Raw genomic sequence first — 23,079 nt, 5'->3', positions numbered from 1 at the left:
GCCAATGAAGAGCTCATGAGAAGAAAGGCATAGCTGGTGACAGAGGTGGGGTTTGCACCGGTCTCCTGACTCCTTCACCCACTTCATTTTTCTTTTCACTACACTATGAGAGCCACAGATGGACATTACAGTAAAAAGACTCAGAGCCTTCAGCTGAAGAGCGGACTCTCAAGTGGTAACACTGATAGCCTAGAGGAGCAGTTGAGAGGTGGAGAACTATTTTAAGCCTCAGGAATCATCCCATTTTGACCCCATCTCAATGTGTAAGTAATGCTTACCCTGGGCCCACTCTTCTCTCCCATCTTCTTTTGTCCTCTGGAAGATACTGGCTGTTGCCTTTCTGCCAGCTATTCCGTTCCACCCTCTTCTCTGCTTGAAAAAACTTCTCACATGGGAGCGATCAACGTGTAGATGATGGGCGAAGAAGCTGTGAGGGTTGACAGGATTATTCAGGGAAGAGAGGGCCCTGCTTCAGAACCTTAAGGATGAGCTTCCATTGAGAGCAGTTGGTAGATGAGGAGTTGGTAGATGAAGCTGCAAAGAGGTGGCCTGAGATGGAGGTGGAGAACCAAAAGTGGTCCAGTGGAGGCCAAGGTGACCAAAGTCTGGAGCAGGGTGGGAGGGTTGAGTCACAATGGGCCTGGAGGAGGGTGAAGGCTGAGGGAAGTCTCAGGGGCTCAGGGATGCCATGGCTAATGCCAGTGAAAGTGGTTTTGTGGGTAAGGGAGGCAGTACCCAGAAGATGGGTACTGAGATATGGTAGAAGCTGAGAAATTCCAGGCAGCAAGAAAATTTCCCTTGATAGGAAGGAGTGATTCAGGACACTGGGATGGAGGAGAAGAGGAGAAGGGTGCTAGGGAAGGCATTTCCCCAAATGGGAGCCAGTTGAGCAGGCTTTGGTGGTGGTGGTGGTTTAGTCGCTAAGTCGTGTCCAACTCGTGCGACCCGATGGACAGTAGCCTGCCAGGCTCCTCTGTCCATGGGATTCTCCAGGCAAGAATACTGGAGTGGGTTGCCATTTCTTTCTCTATGAGCAGGCTTGAAGACTGCACAAATAATGGAAGCAGTTAACACTGGCTATATGACACTCCTACTTGAAGTGTTTTAAAGGCAGTACCTCATTTTATTCCAGTAACTGTTATGATTCCAGTCTTTCAGACATGGAAATTGAGGCACAGACAGGAGAAGCAGCCTGCTCAGCTCTTAAGTAGGGGAGCAGGGATTCAGAGCCACGCAGTCTGACTCTGCAGAAGGGGAGTGAGCCCCTAGGGAGAGGAGATCGCAGATCCTAGAGAGCTTGGGCATGATTGATCTAGCGATGGGCTGGGAGGGATGGGAAGGGATGGGATCAATAGTCCAGGTGGAGAGGTTGCACCTTGGCCAAGTGAAAGAATACATCTTCCTTCAAGACGGTGGGGGGTGGGGGGAGGACGAAAGGATGGATGATAATGATGCGGGGAGTCTCTGAGGCAGAGGGAAGAAAGTCAAGGCAGTTCATATTAGATGACCTTGATCTTCCCGGGAAAGTAGGTAGCAACCTAGGTGAGGAAAGCTGGTCTTTCTCACCACTTTTTTTTTTTTTTTTGCTTCCCTGCCCAACCCCCTCCTCTTGTTTAGACATGGAAGAAACAACCCAGGTTATATATTCTCATCTAAGTTGGACATTGATTTGTAAATGAGGAATTAGGCTATTGTTAATAAGCAGAGGAAGGGGAAATAAAAGATTGTCTGAAGAAGGATCCTGAGAGTTAAGGAAGAACGTGGAAACGTGAAGGCACAGAGGAGGTAAGTACTGTTTTAATTTTATTTCAAGGACCACTAACAGGGACTACAAAACTTGGTGGCATTATAGTTTAGTTGTACTGCTCACAAGGAGGAAGGAAACAGAAATGGGGATTCCTTGAGTTTGGGGTCTAAAGTTAGAGATGGCTTGTGGTGGACGGATTGGAAAGCAGAATTTCCTTTTTAATTTAGTTTTTTTCCTTTTTGAAAAAAACTAAATCAACACATAACAGAAACTTAGAAAGTACAGAAATATATGTAAAGGCCAAAAAATTCACTCTGCCTCTGAAAACCCATTATTACTATTTTGTAGTTTTTTCTATTGTTTATGCATTAAAAAACTGAAATTTTACCATATCATACTTTTACTGTATAATTGTACTGTTGGTATTTTCCATGTCACTAAAACTTCTGCTAAACCTACTTTCGAGAACATAAACAATGGGCAATTTAAATTATTAATAGTTAATTTTGTTAACACCGCTCATAAATGTAAACATGCTTTTTAATGGCAGGAGAGCAGTCCTTCACATGGATTCATTGCATTTTTTAGCTCTTCCTGTCATGCTGGACAGTAGGCTGTTTCCAGTTGTTTGCTTGAGTATTAATACTCCAAGGAACATCTCCATGCACAAACCTTTGTTTGCAGTTTGACTATTTCTTTAGGATAGATTCTTAGAAGTAAAATAACTGAGACAACAGGCATGAATATTTTGTGGATTGTTTCTAGAAGGTTTGCTTGTACCTGTTTATACCCTATCCCCAGGGGCAAGCTGAGTTTAATTCTTGGGTGTGTCCAAACTCTGGGGTCGGGAAGGATGGCGCAGGCATGCTGATTGGGACTCTGAACTGGGAGAGAGTGGCTTGTTGCTCTGCTCTGGCTATGAGTGGCTCTCCATCACGTGTTCTTGGCTCAGGGTTAGAGACCCACGGTGGATTTTGGCTCATATGGAAGGAAGGGCAGGAGTGTCAGGGCTACATCTGAAAGTGCTAGGTGGTGGGTGGGGGCGAGGGGGGTGCGGGGGGGGGGGGGGAGCCCAGAGGCAGACCTTACCTCTGCAAACATAATCAGCATCATCTGATCTGCAGTCACAAACCTTCTGAAACCCAGTGACTGTGACAAAGGCTCTCCCTGGGCACACATGTACACGTGCACTTTCTTCAGTTTCAAGGGACTCATTGATCCACAGAGGTCTCGGGCTGATGAACACCAGATTAAGAACATCTGCTTTGCAGACCATTAGTAGCTTTGGCCTTCTTTCCAGACAGTTTAGCACTTTGGGGACCCTTTTCAGTACTAGAAATTTCAAGCCACATTCAGGATAACTGTAATGGTGTGAGTCTGCCCTTTTCAGGCAAAACCCCTGCACCCATAGCTCCTTAACGCACATCAATGGGAGATATTTTAGTTTCAGCACTGGGGCTCAGGCTGCGCATTTGGACCATTTGATAAGTTAAGGAAGAGTGCATGAGAGAGAAAATACATACACGTCCACATATATTTTCCAGATACACACGTACTCTTACACACATACATAGACACACACATGACTCTCATATCTACACACACATATTCTTCAATGCCACCACATGCACGTATATACATACATTTATTTCCAGATACACATATCTTTTGTACACATAACACATCACTCTCTCATGCCTACACTCACACACACATATATTCCCAGATATGCACATACTTACCTTTAGAGCTAGTCTTCCACACCCTCCAGCTCAGCCCTGGGACTTCCGTTTCCTTCTTCACTTGGTCTTGGCCTAGATCCCCCTTCCCCCCCCCTCTTTTCCTTCCACCCAATAGTAAATATACCCTCCTGAGTTGGAGCACATGAAAAAAGAAGCACAGGAGGAAAGTGGTAGATAAATTTAACAAGCATTAAAGTTAATATATAATTTAAATATGTATAAAATTATTCCGTGCATCGATTAGAAAATGGGCTGTTGACCATTTCAAGGCAACAATCAATTTCAGAGTTCACAGGTCAGGTCAAGTTTCTTTCTAATGATCCACAGAAGCAGCAGCATTAGGGAGATAATGAACTCCATGGGATTGCAGACGTGATCTATGGCCGGGTGGCCGTGGGGCCGGCCAGTGGGCCGAGTTCTCTCGTGGGCCCGTGTAAAAGCTTGGCTGGGTGACAACCCGTGATGTAATCAGGCGTTCTCTGCGATGACTTGTCTGTTTTTTTTTTGTTTGTTTTAAAGACGGTGTGGTTGGCGAAACTCTGCAGTTGTCAATGGGCGGCTGTGGTGGAACCCTGTGAACTTGGCGCGGAGAGCTTCCGCTTTTCTCGGAAGCGGAGGTGGGTGGGGCCAGCCCTGTCCATCACCTGGCGTGGCAGGGGCTGGGCAGCCCCGGGAACAAGCAAATTGAGAACATGTGATCTCCTTGCTGGTCTGCTCCAGGGGCATCCCCCAAATCCCCTGGTGTTTCTACAGATGGAGGAGGAGGGCATTTTCCAGGGGTACCCCTAGGTCCCTACTTAAAACTGAGAGGGACCAAGGTTTGGGGGAACGGAGGGTAGAGGTGCTGGAATGGGACTGCCGGCCCAGAGACAATGTGAAGCAAAGGCAAGGTGAGTGGCTAAGGGCGGCTCGGCACAGCCTCCACTACCCTTCCGATTTGGGAGGCCAGGCAGAACACCCTGGCTCCTGGCTTTGATAAGGAACCCAGACCTGCCTTCTGATCACTGACAAGAGACACTAGATCCCAGAGCGTCCATCTTTCATCTTGGGAGGAGTTTGTTTTTTCAAAGGCCTTGAGATCTTGTGATGTAATGAGATGCTCTAGAGCTCACTATACCTGAGCCGGTCCAGCCTCCCTGTTATCCTTTGAAGGGCGGTCAAGGAGGTGCTCCATCCTGCAGCAGTCCCTAGCCTTTTTGGCACCAAGGACTGGTTTTGTGGAAGACCATATTTCTACCAATCGGAATCAGAGATGGTTTCAGGATGATTCAAGCGCATTACATTTACTGTGCATTTTCCTTTTACTGTTATTACATCAGTTCCATCTCAGATCATCAGGCATTAGATCCTGGGGGTTGGGGACCCCTGCTCTAAAACAGCTCAGGAGGGTCTATTCTTGATGCCTGAAACTCCTCCGTGAGAGACACATTCATTTTATTAACTGTCACACTCTCTGTAAGATGTGAATCTGCCCCACAGGTCACTGGTTTACCTGTGGTTAATCAGGTGACACATGGTCCCAGGGAGGGGGCAGAAGTGCCGGAGGAGGTGGTGGAGGAGCCCAGGCTGCCTGTCTTCTCTGCCACGGTGTGAACAGGGGCTGTTGTTCAACCTTGAGGGTTCCCTGAGGGTTTGCATTGACCGTGAGCCCCTGGCAACACTCTTCTGAAAACTGATGAAGGAAGTGGGGAGGGAGAAGAAGGGAGGTGGGGGAGAGAAAGGAGAGGGAAGGAGGGGAGATGTGGGAAAAGAGAGTCACCTTAAGTTGTCTTGGCCACTTTCAAATCTCCGTGCGTTTATACGTGCTCTTTCCTGTTATTTCTGCTGCCCCATTTCTGCCATGTCTGTCCAGCAAACTCCTGGTCTTCCCCGAGATCTTTCTGCTAGAGTTGTGCTCCTGCGCATCCCTCCCTTCCACAGTTAACGATGGGTTCTCTGCATTCCCCCTGCTTCATGTATAAGGCATGGATGCACATGATCAGTGGATGTCATGATTCTTTCACTCCCTGCTTGACTGGAAGCCCCTTGAAAGCACACGGGAGGCTCTCAATACATGCTTGTTGAGTTGAACAGAGGCAGAGAACACTTGCTGCTGGGGTTCATTCCATTCCAGGGGTTTCCAGCAGGCCTGGGTGAGCAGATCACACCTAAGGAGGCCAGAATTGAGGGTTGTTTCTGAAGGTGAGTGAGGCAGGAGACAGGGATGTCTGTAGAAGCCCAGGCCTGGGCTCAATGACACAATCAGCGCCTCATCCCTCTAAAAGCTTTTCAAAAGGATGGAATGAAGCTACAAACACCTGGGCAAGAAAATAGGGCAGAAGGGCAGCCCGTGGCTTTCAGGGCAGCAGGAAGGAAGGCCATCTCTCCTTTCCTATGGATGATGGGTTCAAAGGTGACAGGGTTCAGTTGTCTGGATGTCTAGAAGACTCCCAGATTCCCCTTTGTTCCACTTGGCAAAACTTTTTGCGCCCTCCATCCCTGTCTTGTTGAGTCTCTGCCTTGTTTAGGGCTCAGGAGGCCTTGGAATTTCAGGCTCTTGTCCTCAGGGGCAACTGTGACCCTGGAAGGCAGGCCTAGTTCAATCCCTACAAGACAGACCCATCTGGAAGGAGATGTGGGGAGACAAGAGAGCAGTCAATGAGCCTGAGATGCTGACAACCAACAGCCCACGAGAGCCATTTGGGAACAGTTGCTAATGAAGATGTGACGTCAGCACACCGTGGAGGGATTTATGTAAAAGTTCCACTGAGGGGGCACCTTTGCTCCATCCCCCTCCTACATTTACCAACCCGTTGACTCTGCCCCAGGGCTCAGCTGCTGGGGGAGGGGGCCCTTGTGCTAAGTGACGACTGGGCACCCCACGTGGTGGTGGGAAAAATGGCGTGTGCTAAGTGGTTCGGATCATTTTTGGTCGTCATCCCAGGAGGTGTCAAGAGCCCCACAAACAGGTTTGTAACAACCTCCTTCTTCCCCTCATTAATCTCGTGAAGTGGAGGGAGGGAGAGAGCTGGGCGCACAGCAGTGCGTGCATTACTGAGTTAACCAGGCATGTAATTAGCGCTCAGGTGCTCGGCAGAGGACAAAGCGCTCACGATTAGTAACGTTTAGCTTTAATGCCCTAAGTTGGGGGAGCCCAGGCACAGAGCTGCCCCGTCCCCCACAGTCCCCAGTGTCTCCTCCCTCCCTCCCTTTCCCTCTCTCCTGCTCATGGATTTCGATGTTTGGGGCATTTGTGGATGTTTATGGAAATTTATGTGACTGTTCCGAGTGCTGTAAATCATGTTCTGACAAGGAAAGTCCGTGATCCTGGCGCTGGGGTTGCAAGGAGCCTGCGGGAGCCAGTTGTGGGAGCAGTTGGTCTTCTTTTCTATTTTAGAATCTTCTGTGAATTAGATGGAGATGAATGCTGTTATTAATTGCATGTTAATGGGGCCTTGGTTATAAAGCCATCTTTGTAATCCGTGTGGGGAATTTGTCTACCAGGTGACACCACGTTCCAGCGAAGTGCTTCTGCTGCAGAAAGAGATGCCTGAGGTTTTAGAGCCAACGGTACCTTGGAGATGGTCAGGACCCTCCCCTTCAGTCTGTTGTTGGGGAAACTGAGGTCCACATGGGGAGCTGTTTGTCTGTAATCATGGAGGTAATGGCGGAGTTAGGACTCTGGCTTCTCAACACCACGTGGCTTTCACTGGCCTCATTGAGTAGGATCTGACCTTATCCCATTCCGAGTCATGATGGTGAAGAGCCAGAGATCTGGAAGATTTCGTTATGTCAGCAAGCCCAGTGAGGGACTGATACACTTGCGACAGGGTCGTCCTCTGTAGTGGGGAGAAGAGATACCTGCCCTGTCCTCTACATAGAGGTGTCTTGTTGTGCTCTTAGGAGCCTCAGGTGACAATGTGAGTGAGCAAAAGGGCTGCATGATAATCTCTCAGGTGGAGAGAGCTGCTTATTCATGGATGTGGGGAGAGCAGCAGTTTAAGTGGAGTGGAGTGACTGTCCCATGCTGTTCCAGTTATGTCTCCTAGAAAGAAGACAGAGGACAGGCGGCGGAAACAAAAGCAGAGAGACTAATCGGTTTCTTGACTATTTCATTTCTTTGGGAAAAACGTACCAGGTATCTTCAGAGTTTGGATGTCTAAAGCTGGCTACCTCATCACCTAAGTATGAAGTTCTGGCCTCAGTCTTCCTTTCCAGCCTCATCTCTCTTTTTTTTTTAACATTAAATTTTTTTATTGAAGTGAAATTTATGTAATACAAGCTTAACAATGAACAAAGTGTGTATTTCAGTGACATTTAATATGTTCACAATATTTTGTAATTATCACTATCCTGTTTGAAACTATGTAGTTCCCCAAATTGAAAACAGCCCAAACGTCCATCAGTGGATAAATGAATAAACAAAATATGAAATATCCATATGACTGAATATCATTCAGCCATAAAAGTTGAAGTACTCATACAACCAGCAATGTGGATAAACTTAGTAATCATGCTAAGTGGGAAAAAAAAACAGATACAACAGGTCACATATTATATAGTCCAGAGTAGGCAAATCCATAGAAACTTTATAATTTCTTATATTATGAGTGATGTCTGATTTTTCCTGTAAGAATTTTGTACAGGGTCTGTACTTACTCATTGGTTTTATCAGTCCTTAACATAGAGAGCCCACTGAATCAGTTAAGCTTTTAATCAGATTATCAGAGAAGTAAGATAACCAGGATAAGTATATGTGTATCTGTAAGTATATGTACATATGTGCTAACTCACTTCAGCCATGTCTGACTCTTTGTGACCCTATGGACTGTAGCCCACCAGGCTCCTCTGTCCATGGGATTCTCCAGGCAAGAATGTGGCGTTATGTTTACTCTTTCTACATTCCGTTTGTTCTCCCTACACCCAACCCATGGACTGAACCCACATCTGCATTGGTAGCCGGGTTCTTTACCACTAGCGCCACCTGGGAAGTTCATGCATATATATATATATAGGCATTGATCGTAAAGGTTTAACCTTACATAGCTATGGAAACAGAAGAAACAGTGCATGTGAGGTTTAGTGTCTGAATCTATGCTGGAACCTGATACCACAGGCAGATGTTTGGGAAGAGAAGATGCCAGCCTTATCTCTTACAACTTCCTGGTAAGTATCTTCCGCAACAGGCAAGCCAATTAATTGTCTAGAGCGTGGATTGCTTTTTATTTGCTACCATTGTCCACATCTACTCTTGTTTTGGGAATACTCCTCACTAGCCAAGCCTGGTCCATTTCAAATTTCACCTCTGCCAGGAAGCCTTCTCCAACTGATGCTTTTTGCAGGAAGCACCCCTGGAATCTGGAAGCCTTCATCTTCCCAGGACATCGGATGGGGTTGACTTACGGCCTCTGCTGCTGGACTGCCCACCAGGGAAAGGCCACGTGGGGACCTTCTGAGGGTGTGGGTGGGAGCAGAGAGGGATAAGAAGATGAGGCTTAGGCTTGGTCTGTGGTTCCAGGCCAGCACACAACTTTGTTAGCTTCAGGCATTTGAACTTGAATTGTTACCTAGAAAAGGTGGTAGTAGGTGACAATGGGCTTATTCCTAGAGCATAAACACTCTTAATCTGCTTTTTATTAATTTGCATGTGTATGCATATTCATCCCTAAAGGGTTTATTTTCCTAGTGGCTCAGACAGTAAAGAATCTGTCTGCAATGCAGAAGACCCGAGTTCGATCCCTCTGTTGGGAAGATCCCCTGGAGAAGAGAATACCCACTCCAGTTATTTTTGGAGAATGCCATGGATAGAGGAAACTGGCAAGCTATGTCCCATGGGGTCACAAAGAGTTGGACACAACGGAGCGATGAACACAGCAACTTATGTAAGTTTCTAGTGTTTGAATCATATCAGAAAATTCCAGTGAGTTCTAGATAGCCAGTGTCTCCCCTTTCCTGAGTTAAAACTGGCAGCTTCTATTCCATTTAGCTTTTATGCAAAACCGTGACAACAGCTTCATGCCTCCTTAGGACAAGACACGACTCTGAGGCTCTTGTTACTGAGTGGTGTGCCAAAAGTTTATTATTTGGGTACTCATTATGGCCTTAGTCTCCCATTCTTCAGTCTGGTCCTTTTGCTGACACACACTCTTTAATTAAAAGCATCCTGCAGACACCGCAACGGTGATTCTGCATTCAGCAGTGGCGATGCTGGAGGATGACGGGTGGGAAGGTGGAGGGAAATGGCTGAGGCCCGTAACTTAATTCCTGTGCATTAGCCTGTACTGCATTTGCCCTCTTCAATCTTGGCTTCTCTGCGAGTGAAACAAGCAGGATTAGCACATAAGAGAAGCCGGGGTCATAATTACACCCTGTGCGACAGGGCAGCAGAACCACCAAATAAATCCCTGGACAATTATTAAAATGGCCCAATGCATTACACAAATTAGAACAGGCTGGGACTTTTGGGGAGAAGGGAGGGGAGTGAAGAGCCAGTATTTAAGTGTTCTTGTAAGCCATCTAAGATATTAATGTTGCAAAGCTCCTTATGAATATTTAAGAACATAAAATGGAGCTTCGCTGCAGCCCCACAGCACCACAGAAGCCTGTAATACGGTTGAGCCCACTTAAGAAGGCAGAGCCTGAGTCCACGGCAGATTGAAGGCAGATGAAGCAGGATGGGCCCATTTGCAGGGGAAATGTTTGGCACAGGCCAGGGTAATGATGTTGCATTAGATCCTCACAGAAGAGGATTTAGTTAAAGACTCACAACTTTTATTGGTGGGACTCCCTAGGGATTATTAACCCATTTCCTCACTCCCCAGTGATTTTAGAAAATTGACACGGTCCCTGAGTTTATCACAGACCCAGTGAAGTCTGCGTTTACATATCGCATTCAAATCCAGGTTGCACAGAACCTTCTTGGACACAGAGTCCTGGGACCTCTTGGCTGTCTGGGCCCTGATTTCTCAGAGCTGTGTTTGTGGCTCTTTTAGGCTGGTTCCTCTGGGAAGACAATTGGCTCCAGGTTTTTCTTAGGAATGGATAGTGTCCCCTGGATAAAAGGGAAGGGCTGCTCGGTGGAAGAAGAGTCGGTCTTCAGAAACCAAGCTAACTGATTTCTTTTCCAGGATCATACCTGGAGCATCCTTGTGTTGGGAATGGGGTGTGGACTCCTCTCTTGTAGGTGGCTGGAGGTGGAGTCAGTGGGACTAGGGAGGGTGTTGGGTAAGGACCCCGAGGTCTGGGTTCTGGCTTCAGCTCAGCTAGTGGTCTGACTTCCTATCCCACTTTTCCCACCTGTCAAATGGGAATAATATTCTTGGCAAGTCTATCCATCAATGGAAGAATAGATGTGGGCACACTCAGGAAGAAGGATGCTATAGAATATGCCATCTTCTGTAGATGTAGGAAGAGTATTATTCCTTCTGTTTTTACTTCTATTTGCTTCTGTTTTTTCATGTATTTGCAGTGGTTCTGCTTTGTCCCAACTTTTCTGCCTCCAGATAAAGGGGAAAAAGGAAATGATCCTAGATTTGCCCACCTCCACCCTGCTAGACCCCTGGCCACCTCTTTTTAGGATTGGGAAACCTGTGACCTGTACAGCAACCACTGGCTGGAAGGGGCCTGTGAGAAAGTGACGCATGTGCTCATCTGTGTGGAGGGATCTGAGGACCCCTTTGTCACTCATGACGTTGCGGGGGGAGGGGAAAATAGCCTCCCCTCCGTGGAGAGGTTCAGGCCCCAGACAGAGGGACAAGAACACAGCACAAGGGGCAGACAGATGGTCTGTGCTGCTGCAGATCAAGGTAAGACTGGTCACAGAATGTTCTGGACTTTCAGGTCCTCCCTGCAGTCCAGGTGGAGAGCTGCCCCTGCCCAGGGGGGTTCTAGGGTTTCATACCCGAGCCGTCTCACCAGCACTTGGGAGGCCATGAATTAGCACTGTATACATATTCTCAGAAGCTCACAACAGAACAGTCCCCTTATCTCAGTTTGGGGAATTTTAATCATGGTAACTGCTATCTATTGAGAAACCACACAGCCACCTGAGAGGTAGATATTATTCTCTGCACTTGACACAGAGCTGGGGAGGTCCAGGCTCTCCCTACCACCCTGCCCTGTCTCTTTCTCTCTTATCCAGGTACATGCACAAAGGTGCCATCTTCTCAAAAAGGATTTTCTGCCTGGCCCAGAATTTTTGACACCGTTTGCCAGCCCTCGTGAACACTTCCTGCCTGGCTTAACCACACAAAACTCTGTAAGCCATCAGTCACAGCTTTATTAAATCTAAATGCAACAAGTCCTAAAAATAGAGTCAGCCAACCTGGGTTCGGATTATATCTCCTTAGTTACTAACTGTATGACCTCACTCAAAGTACTTATCCTCTCTGAGCCTCAGTTTCCTTGGGAAGAATGGGAGGGATGGTGGGCATGATCAGAGTACCTGACTCTTTGAGTTAATGGGAGGATTAAATAGGATAATGCCTGTGACGTGCCCAGGACGAGGCACAGATTGTGTGCTCACTGTGAGTGGGGGTGATCATCCTCTCCATCAGGGTCTGAGATTCCTCCAGCAGAGATTCATTCCATGGAGACCTTAAAACTCAGTCCCCACCTGGAGGGAAAAAAACAAATGTTAAGCCTTTATCTGTCAATGATGTTATAAATCTAACATGAAGAGGTATGGCTTGGACAACTTCTATGGTGTCTTTCAACTTTGACAATTTTTATTAAATATTTTTGGGTGATCTGGACCTTGGAGGAAGTTGTCACAGAAGAGAGGCCTAGAGGCACAGGAGGGAGGAGTCAAGAGGTAAAAGAAAGCCTGTTGCAAAGACATGATGCTCTTTAGAGGAAGTGTTTCTTCAGGTCTCTGGGCCAGTCTGATTGTTTGCATGGTGGTCCCTTGAGATCATTTTCATTAGCTATTAGAGGCAAAGTTCTTCCCTGGTGGCTCAGTGATAAAGAATCCTCCTGCCAATGTAGGAGATACGGGTTCAGTCCCTGGGTCAGGAAGATCCCCTGGAGAAGGAAAAGGCAACCTACTCTGGTATCCTTGTCTGGGAAATCCCATGGAGAGAGGAGCCTGGCGGGCTACAGTCCATGGGGTTGCAAGAGAGTTGGACACGACTTAGCGACTAAAACACTGCAACCAACAACATTTGAGGCAAAAGCAGACAAAGCTGATGTTTCTCCTGAATATGTGTGATTTGCAAGTACCATCAATCAATCTTTCAATATTGTCATTAGTATTTGTTGGACACTGTGCTAAATACTTTTTCATTTAATTCTCAGTCACAATAACTATCCATCCTTATCTTACAGTTGGTGAGACAAAGCTCAAAGTTGTAAGAGAACTGTTGGCATTGAGTTTGACCCCCAAACAATCTGAATCTAGAGCTCTGCTCTCAAATACCACTGCTTCCTTCACAAATGTTTAACAGAATGTGATGCTTTCAGCCTGGTCCGAAATTCACTTTGTAGTTACAGCATCTAAGTGGTCCTTGTCCTCTGCAAACTTATCATTCAGAAATAGTGCCTACTGTGTGCCAGGAGCTAATGTAGCCTGTGGTTGGAAAAGATGCTGCTGATCCACCATTACTAGGGCTCAGAGCTGGACTGGGTTTGTGTTAGGACATCTATACTGTCCTAAGTCCTCTGGTCTGAGGGCTGCACACTTTCATAGTTACAGTCTCGGAGACACAGTCATGAGCCAGGGATCAGAGGGCTCCTGTCTTCATATGGGAAACGAACTGGCTTCCAGGTGTAGGGGCAGTTCCCTGAGGGTTTCTAGATCACAGAGCTTTGGGGCTGGAAGAGTCCTTGATTTCACCTGCACTTTAGCCAATGCAGTTGTACCAGCCAAGCTGAGGAAGCCAATATAAACAAACACAGAGGAGGGACCCTTATATGTGGTCAGTGTATGGTTCATTTCACTCTTGCTTGGAAAACTCTGTTCTTTTTTACCTTTTGCAGTCTAAACTCCAATCTTTCTTTTCTCTTTTTTTTTTTTTGTATAAAACTTTTGACCATTTCAGTCATTTGTCTCCTTTTCCTTCAGATGTGAGGGCCATTTATAACCTGTTAACACCCACGTTGTTGTGTTCTTTTGGTATTGTTTCGTGTGGAAGGGTTTTGTTTCTATGAGGCTCTGGTACCAGGCGCAGTGAGTGCTTTGAGGAGTGGATTTGTTTTCATGAGGATAGTGCCAGTGCACCAGAGGTATTCGGTAAATGTGGACTAAGGAACTGAAAGCAAGGAGAGACGCTATCTTCTCCTCTGTCAAAGTTCCCATTGAATCTAGCACAGGACAGGGCACATGGTGGATGTTCTTTGGCACAACTGACCCTCCACAGATGAAAGATTCGTCTTCTGCCTCCCCTCCTCCTCCTTCCTCTTCTCCTTCTCTCTTGGCAGCCTTATGCTCATACCCAGAGGCCATGGAGTGTGCTGCATGGCCTGGGAGGAGCTATCCCACCCTGTTTACTTGCCATTGGGATTTTCTAGCTTATGTCTCTTGTCAAGAGACATAAGTCATGGCACACTCTAGGAAGGCAAGGGTGTGGCTTCCTGACAGGCCCCTGTGTATCTGGGGGAAAATAACCTTAAAATAGGCAGCTGTTACTGGAGGTTCCCCTTAGGGTTCCAGTGAGGGTCAGCAAACAAGCCCACGGTAATTAGAAAAACATAGAGCCTTCTAGGTGGACTTCAAAGATGATCTATTGATATTTCAGTGATTTGCCAAACTTTTTGTAATAAAGCTTTTGACCCCTTCCTCAAATGAAAGCTTACCCAGAAGCCCATAAGTTGAATTTAGAGTTTTTCTGGCTGCAGTGGAATATGGTTCCCAGCGCTTTGTGTTCTTGACTCCTAGAAGGGCTCAGATAACCCCACAGAGCTTCTTGGAGAACACTTTGAGAATCTATGTTAGTGACTCTAGGGAATAATTTTCATTTATTTTGGTGACCCAGCATCTAAACTGACTTTCCATTCTGGGGGAACATGATAAAGATATAGGTACACTTATCAAAGATGTTTGATTCAACATGCTACCTCATGTATCTGGGATTTCTAATTCTTTTCTTAGATGGCTTACTGAAATCTGTGCTCAATAACAGCCTATGTGAAAATAAGATACCAGAAAAATTTCATGCAATGTAAAGAATCAAAAAACTAGGTAGATAAGAAGATTGATAATAGATTTATCACATGTAACCTGCTCACCCATCCATTAACTGTATCCCCCAGCAAGGACTAGAAGATGCTTCCTTTACCAAGGCGCTGGGAAATACCACAAAGGGAAGAGCCAGCAGCCTCGAAGAGAGCTTCTGTGGCTCTTATCTTTATGATGGGTGAGTGCTGTAGCTGAAACAAGATCCTTGATTTCACTGGGGATACTAATATCCCCAGGGGAAGAGACCAAGGAGTGACACTTTAAAAACCTCCAGGGGCCAGTTGGTACATGTATTATTTAATGTTCTTAATTGCAACATAATCCATGTCGGCTGGCTTAAACAGAAAAGGGATTTTATAGAAGGATATTAGGTACCCATGCAGGATGCAGAGCCTGGGGCTGTGGGGAGGCTTTAGCGAGGCGCCACTGCCCCTTGGCACTGGGGATTCTCAGGACTGGAAACCAGGTGCTCTGCACTCTCACCAGCGCAGAGCTGGCTGTTTCCACCGTGTGTTTGGCAGATGTCGGGTCCACTACACATAGCCTCCTCTTCATTTTGCTCACTTCTCAGTCCAATTTTCAGACAGATCTGTTGGCAGATGTCGGGTCCACTACACATAGCCTCCTCTTCATTTTGCTCACTTCTCAGCCCACTTTTCAGTCAGATCTGTCTGACTTGTCAGAATCTAAGTCACATACCTGCAAACTAATGGCAAGAGGATTTCAGAACATGAGAACTTTTCGTTGGGCACATTATTGCACTGCAATAAATGTTGTTTCTGCTAACTAGGAAAAAGTAGAGAGTGACAACTGGGTAAGCAGCTAACAGTGTCTAATACTGCATGGTTTCATACAGGCAGCAGGCTAGTATGGTAATCAGAATATCCTCAACCCATAACTAACTTTGACTAATTGATTATAAAGTCTTTTGCACTGAAATTCATGGACAGTTTTTTAAAAGCTTCTTGGTTCATATAATCAAAACAAACAAGTAGAAAACACCAGATTTAGAGAACAGGACTCTCTTTTGAGTCACCAAGTATGGGGATTATTGTTCCTCACTCAGTTTCTAAACTTGGGCCAAAGACTCAGAACCCAGGCAAATTTGAGGAAGGACCTAGTAATTACATCACAAGTATATACTGCAGATCTTGTTCTTGGCTGTCTTCAAAGAGATCTAGAGCCTTTTACCAAGGTAACAGTGACTTGGTGGGAAGGGAGACATCAGTACCTTTTTAGATCTTTTATTGGCTCTGAGCTAATTCCTGAGGATATAGTTTACCACTGTGATCCAAAGATCAATAGGGGATTTTATAGGACTTAGGTGATTAATGAGTCTTTTGGCATCATTGTTGACATCCAGTGTACCCTCAAGCCATTTTTTATTATTTTCTCAGTTCCTGACTGTATAGTTGAAATAGATATATCTAGTATGAGGCAGAATTAATATATTGTTCACTTAATGGTTTTCTTAAAAGTTTTAAATAGAAGACTTAAAGTAGTAAATCAAAAGCAATACTCTAACCCTGGGGGAAATTGTCAAATCTATCAGAGACTCAAAGTGTACAGTTGTGTTATGCCTATGACAACCTCATTTAAATCACTTATCTGTCTGATGCAGAAAGTGGCTATATCTTGGTGAATGGCTGTAGATCATTATAAAAGTGATGAAGTGGCTTCCAACTATAGCACTTCCAGATATGGATGCCTTACTAGAGAAAATAACCCAGGCCTTGACACTTGCTCTGCAGCTACTTATAGGTTGGTGCTTTTTAAAAATTCAGTTCCAATACACGGTTTGCTTTCACCTGGCAAGGATTGTAGTATACTTTATTGCTCCAGCACTCCATCTCTATGTCACAACTTAGTCTACAGAGATATTTAATCATCTCTTCATCTTACAAGACATCAGGTTGATTCAGTATATTGACAATATCATGCTGATAGGTTGTGAAAAGCAGGAGATGTATGTATTATAAAATACCTAGGTAAGATACATGAATATAAGAGCCTAGGGGTTGAATTCCATGAAAATGTGGGCAATAGAGACATATTTTAAGGTAAAATTTTATGTAATTTAAATCAGCATGTTGTTGCTATTTTATATTTTTCATTTATCACCACTTTATATATGCATTTAAATATATGTGGACATTTTCAGTTTTTACTCTTAGTTAAAATGCCATAGTCTGCTTACCTTTGCTGTCCCATCTTAGCTTAGGTTGTTATATTTTGTTTCTTTCTATTTTAAGTGCTATTTCTGTAAATGTCTTCATATATATATAGATATAGATACACACATATATATTTATATATATTTGGGTTTTTCCTTAGAATATATCCTCTAAAGTGGCATTACTATGTCAAAGAGTGTAAGTCTTTGCTAGATATTGTCCTATTGCTCTCTAAACAGATTGAACTAACTGAAAATGCTACTGAGAGTAATTATTGTAGTCCACTCAATTATTGTTTTATTTTGGCTACTTTTAATATCATGTAATAATATAGGCATAAAAGACGATTACTCCTTGGAAGGGAAGTTATGACCAACCTAGATAGCATATTAAAAAGCAGAGACATTACTTGGCTAACAAAGGTCCGTCTGGTCAAGGCTATGGTTTTTCCAGTTGTCATGTATGGATGTGAGAGTTGGACTGTGAAGAAAGCTGAGTGCTGTAGAATTGATGCTTTTGAACTGTGGTGTTGGAGAAGACTCTTGAGAGTCCCTTGGACTGCAAGGAGATCCAACCAGTCCATCCTAAAGGAGATCAGCCCTGGTGTTCATTGGAAAGACTGATGCTGAAGCTGAAACTCTAATACTTTGGCCACCTCATGTGAAGAGTTGACTCATTGGAAAAGACCCTGATGCTGGGAGGGATTGGGGGCAGAAGGAGAAGGGGACGACAGAGGATGAGATGGCTGGATGGCATCACTGACTCGATGGACATGAGTTTGAGTAAACTCTGGGAGCTGGTGATGGACAGGGAGGCCTGGTGTGCTGAGATTCATGGGGTTGCAAAGAGTCGGACATGACTGAGTGACTGAACTGAACTGAATAATATATGCATTTCTGTAATTGTTAGGAATCCTGTGTATCACACAATGTGATTCTTTGTCATTCTATACTTTGTTCATATTATTCTGGTTTTCTTGCAAGTTTGTAAGCCTGTCAGTGGTAGAAGCTGTGCATCACCCATAAATCTATCTATCTGTTCATCATTTATTAATTGTTTATTATATTCCAGTCTAGACACTATGATAGGTTCCAGGATACTGGAGAATAAAATGCAGTTATAAAAGGAGGGAAAGATGAATTATCAACTTTTAGAAGAGAAAGCAGTACATGTAAAAAGGGCACTGAAAAGTGAGTATTATGTGACCTCCAAGAAGAGAATGAACAGGGACACTTTGGGAGAATGCTGTAAAGTTGGGTAACTTCTGATAGGATGATTTTGGCTCCAAATAATAGATAGCTGATTTAGATAGTGAGACAAAGTTATTATCTCATTAAGCAAGAAGTTCTGAGGTAGAATGCTCCAGAACTGGCTAATACTTATTGTAGGTCTGTGCTGTGTAGACACAGTACTAGAAGTCATGGATACCGAACAGAGTAAATGTAACCCCAGTCCTGCTCCCAAGGAGTTCATCATGAGGGTTGGTGTGAGGCGATAGGTGAAGGTTGTGAAATAGATTCACATGCTGATAATATGAGCTTGATATTACATCATTGATAATACAAAAATGACAATTGTCATTTATTGAATATCTGCTATGTTCTACCTAAGAACTTTACCTAGTTTTCTCATTTAATCTTCACTGCATTGAGAAAAATGAGCCTTAGGATTAGGTGCCTTGTTCAAGTCCTCCCAGCTGGTGAAGGTGAGAACCAGATCTCACACTGAGGTCTGCTGACTTGGAGCTCATGCTTTTAACCATGCTGCTATGTCATCTCCTGGTCATTAACCCCAACACCAGGTGCCACGTGTTCCCAGAGGAAGGCTATGCTCAGGGTGTCTGGGGTAGGGCTGTGAGTATTTTGTAAATGAAGTGCAAATGGAAGGCCAGAGCAGAAGCCAGATGAACAAGACTGGGAAGGTCTTGGAGCCAGCAGGAAGAACACGTACAAAGACTCGGAGACATGGGAGAGCTGGGAGGTGGGCTATGTTAAGAGTTGGGATTGGAGAAGGAGGGTGGACCAGACACAGACAGGCTTGTATTCCGTGCTTAGAGGTTTGGATTTGTCTCATGGGCAATGAATATTTTCCGAAGTTTTGGAAGCAAAGTTGGGTTCTAGAAAGACCAACTTAGTCGTGCTCTGGAAAATGGATTTGGAGGGGACATGATCCCAGGGAGAGCAGCTAGGAGTATTTATGATCCAGGTGAGAGAAAATTAGGGAGGACAGTGAAATAACTGATAAGACATTTTAGAGATAGAATCAAGAGGATTTAGTAATTGATTAGATTTGGAGGTAAAAGGAAAAGAAGATTAAAGGATGACTCCCATATACCTGATTTGGGCAACATAGTAACTCTGTATATTCAGGAATCCCTGCATTGTGGGTGACCACAATACTCAATTTCAACTAGCTTAAGTAAAAAAAAAATGTAGAACACCTATAGGTGGGTAGAAACTGACACAGCTCCTGGAGTTGAAAGAAGAGATGTAGGTGTGAACCAAGGGCTCGATACCTCTAGGGTATAGCCTGTGTCTCATCTTTTCCTGTCTTGCTCCAGCTGTTTCCACATGCCAGCAAAGATGACCCACTCCAGTTTGCCCACCCCAGTGGAGACAACTTCTCCCACCACAGGGCTGCTCTGGGACCAGTCCCTGTGTCCAGGGGAGCGGGGTTCTGTGCTGGTCAAGCCAGGATTGTCTGCTCAGTCGTGTGCACAGAAGAAGGGAGATGGTGCAGAATGTACTGGGCAGCCCAAGAAAACACGGCATGGTTCCCTTTGGACGCTGTTGGCCAAGACAGAAGGCAGTGGAGGAGTGGCGTTAAATGGCTCTCAGCCCTCTTCTGATTTGGATGTGTGGGATTCACAGCATCAAAGCACTCAGCCGGCTCCAAGTGCCATAATAATTTATTGAAATCAACACGCTGGTGAGACAAGGAGCCTGACAGACAGCAGATGGCTCCCACACAGAAAGGCTAATCAATTCTGACAAACAACAGCCATCGTAAAAGAGGGGAATGTACATAGCATGCACACACAGGTCTGAATGGCACAGAGACAAAGGCTCCTGCTTGGCCTAGCCAGGACAGGGAGATAGCACTGTGGGAAAGCCTAGGCATTTCAGATGCTCATCACTGACCTTACCTCCCATGGGTCACCCGCAGAGATCTCTGCTCTGTTCACACCTGACTCTCCAGACTTCTCAGACATGCCTTAGGCTTTCCCAATTCTGTGCCTTTTCTCCTCCCTCTCTCTGCCTGGGAGACCCTGCCCCCTCCCCTCTTTCTGTCCCTCAAGATCTGACCTAGTCCTCCGGGTCCAGCACAATTCCTCTCTTCTCCTGAAGGCTTGCATTGTTAGTGCGTCATGGATGTGTTTGTGGCTAGCTGTCTTCACGAGATTAACCAGACTGCAAGCTTCCTGAGAACAAGTGACCTGCCTTCCTCATTTCTGCATACCCAGAAGCAGGTAGCACGGGACTGTGAACTAAATTTTTAATGAAGGATCATTAGTTTGCTTTTAGTCTTGGGGTGGAGTGAATAATATTTCTTAAGAGAAGAAAAACTATTTGCAACATAACGGTAAAAGATGAATGATGTTAATATATTAAAATCAGCCTCTAAAAATCAATAACGCAGGACAAGAGACCCAATAGGGAAGTCAGCAATGAAAATTAACAGCAAATTCACTGAACAGCCCATACTTATGAAAAAGGTCAACTTTACTAGTTATCGAGGAGATACAAATTAGGACAATGTGATTCTAATTTTTGCTTATCAAACTGGGAATGTTTAAAAATGAATTCTTCAGTGTTGGTAGGAACGTGGTGAAACAGCTAGTCATTTGCTACAGAAGGGACTGTGCATGGATACAGCCTTCCTGGAGAGGAAGCTGGCAATTTTTTAAAAGAGGCTGAAAAATGTCCATGCTTTAAAAGTCTGTAATTCTGCTTCTAGAGTTTTATTCTAAGAATGTAACCAGAGCTGTGCACATAGATTAGGTATAAGGATGCATATGTTAGTATGACAGTGACTGACTCTGATCCTCTCTTATTCAGTGTCTAGAAGAAAGAAAAAAAGAAAAAGAAATGGAATTTATACAGTTCCTTCCCATTTGCTTGATTTGACAATCTTCAAAAAACTCCTTAAAAAAATCCTGAAAAAAATCTGACTCGATTCTCTCTTTTTTTTCGACTTCTCTTAAAAAAAAAAAATCCTGAAAATTGGTTTGATGCCTGCTGGAATAAAGTAACTAGCTTCCTTTCCTTTGATTTGGAATATTCTACTCTCTCTGGAGGACCTACCCTCAGGGTCTAAGCTACTGCAATGAACATACCGGTTTCCCATGCAGCTTCCATCATGTTCCTGCTCACCTATCAGGTCCTGGGAGTTTTAGGGGGATATGCTATTCTGTTTTAGAGACTCAGTGGGAGTACAGACAGGAAGAAGGAGCCTCCTTTTATTATTTCTCAGGCTACTTAAGCACTGTCAACTCATTCAAATACCTATCCGCCCATCCATCTACCCATCTATCCATTCATCCATCCATCTATCCATCCACCCATCCATCTATCCATCCATTCATCCACCTATCCATCTATCCATTCATTCATCTGTCTATCCTTTCATCCATCCATCTATCCATCTGTCCATTCATCCACCTACCTATCCATTCATCCATCCATGTAAGCATCCATCTCTCCCTGCACTCCCAACATTGAGGGAGCACATGCTATGTGCCAGAAACTGTCATGGGTTGGGTGCTAGGTTTACAGAGGTAATGGGCATGGTCCCTGCCACCAGGTTACTCACAGCTCAGGAGCATGGTGGATTGTAAAGAGACTGTTCATTGTTTCTTCTGGCAGCACACATGAAGCTCTCTGGAGCACAGAGGTGGGGGATCTAATTCAGATGGTGAATCACTGGTGAATCCCAGAGGGAGAACCTGAGCAAGGCTTTCAAATTTGTCTGTGAGCCCACCCTGTAAGAGAGCAAGGAGGGGGAGCATTTCAGAGAGAACCGATAGCACGTGTCAAGGTCTGAAATTGAGAAGAAGCATGACTGGGGGCTTTGGCAGTTAAAGGAGTGGGTAGAGATGGAAGGGCAAGGAGGCATGAGGGCATCAGTGTCTCTTTGGAACTGCCCAGGAACTTAAGTTTTATCTGGGAGGCCAAGGGGGGACATTGGAAGGTTTAAGTGAGAAGTTTTAAATATGTTTGAGAAGTCAGGCTGGTAGCAGGAAAGGGATGGATGGAAGCGGCTAGAGGCCAGTCAGGACACGATTGCAGAGACCCAGAGAGTCACGAGATGTTACAAAGGCCAAGTTGGCACAACTGAGGGACAGAACACGTGAGGTGAGGGAGGGTAATGAGGGGTGCTGCAGGGGTGAGGGGTGAGGGGACATCAACAGAAGCTCCCAGGTTTCTGGTGTGAGCTTACTGATCTAGATTTAAACGTTGTCGGGAGGCGGAGAAGATGATTCCTCCCACTTTCCATTTCCTGTGGAAGTGAGCTCCATATTCAACCCTCCCCTCTTTCTCTTCCTCTTCTAGACTGTCTCCTGGAGCTTTTTGGTTGTAGCTGTTGTAGATGGCCCAGACATAACCCTGTTCCCCGGGGCCAGCATTCACACTATTTCCTGGACCACAGATGGCTCTCCTGATAGCAAGATCAATAGCCTGGTCTCAGGGATGGGCAACTGAGGACCCCTGTCCCTGCAGAGAAAGTTCCTGAATGGAGTCTATACTTCATTTCATGAAACGTGGCTGAGGGAGAGTCTCCTTTGTACTCAGCATAGGGCAGGGCACTATGCAAAACAATCTAGTACATATTGATTGCTCTTTTTTTTCTACTTTCAAGGCCTAGTTTAAGTGACAGTTAGTTGTCTTACAAAATCTTTCCTATGTCCTTACTCCCACCCTGAGTTCCCCTGGGTAAACCTCTATTACATTCCATTCACATTGAATTATCAGCGTTTGTTCAAGCATTGGTCAAGCATCTGTCCTTTTGGATAGGCTGGACTTTCTTGGGGTCAAGGGCTACATGTATTGCCCCTTTCCCTCTAGCGTATGCCCATCTTTGCTCTTCCTATCCCCTAGCACTTTGAATAGTGTTTCACACACTTACTAACCATCACTGGGACTTCTAACTTCTTTAGTTGGGTTACTCTGTTGTTTATTTCTTTTTTTTTCTTTTATTTATATTAGTTGTTTATTTCTTAATCATGAACAGTCAGTTGCTGAGATTGTTGGGGGTCAGACACAA

General features: G+C 45.0%; 1 long non-coding RNA gene across 2 annotated transcripts; it reads left to right on the top strand.

The window, feature by feature from the left end:
* The first annotated feature begins 491 nt into the window (after positions 1-491).
* LOC110140223 (uncharacterized) lies at positions 492-20,828 on the top strand. 2 transcript variants are annotated; one of them, XR_002314695.2, is made up of 5 exons: positions 492-560; positions 1,618-1,785; positions 9,263-9,350; positions 11,609-11,725; positions 20,163-20,828. It is a non-coding gene; the product is annotated as an uncharacterized lncRNA (long non-coding RNA). The 2 variants fall into 2 exon arrangements; XR_011482708.1 differs by having other exon boundaries at positions 503-1,785.
* The last annotated feature ends 2,251 nt before the right edge of the window (positions 20,829-23,079 follow it).

Source organism: Odocoileus virginianus, chromosome 22, assembly GCF_023699985.2.
Source record: "Odocoileus virginianus isolate 20LAN1187 ecotype Illinois chromosome 22, Ovbor_1.2, whole genome shotgun sequence".
NCBI lineage: Eukaryota > Metazoa > Chordata > Mammalia > Artiodactyla > Cervidae > Odocoileus > Odocoileus virginianus.
Note: the sequence above shows the minus strand (reverse complement) of the source record. Positions and strands in the feature narration are given on the sequence as shown.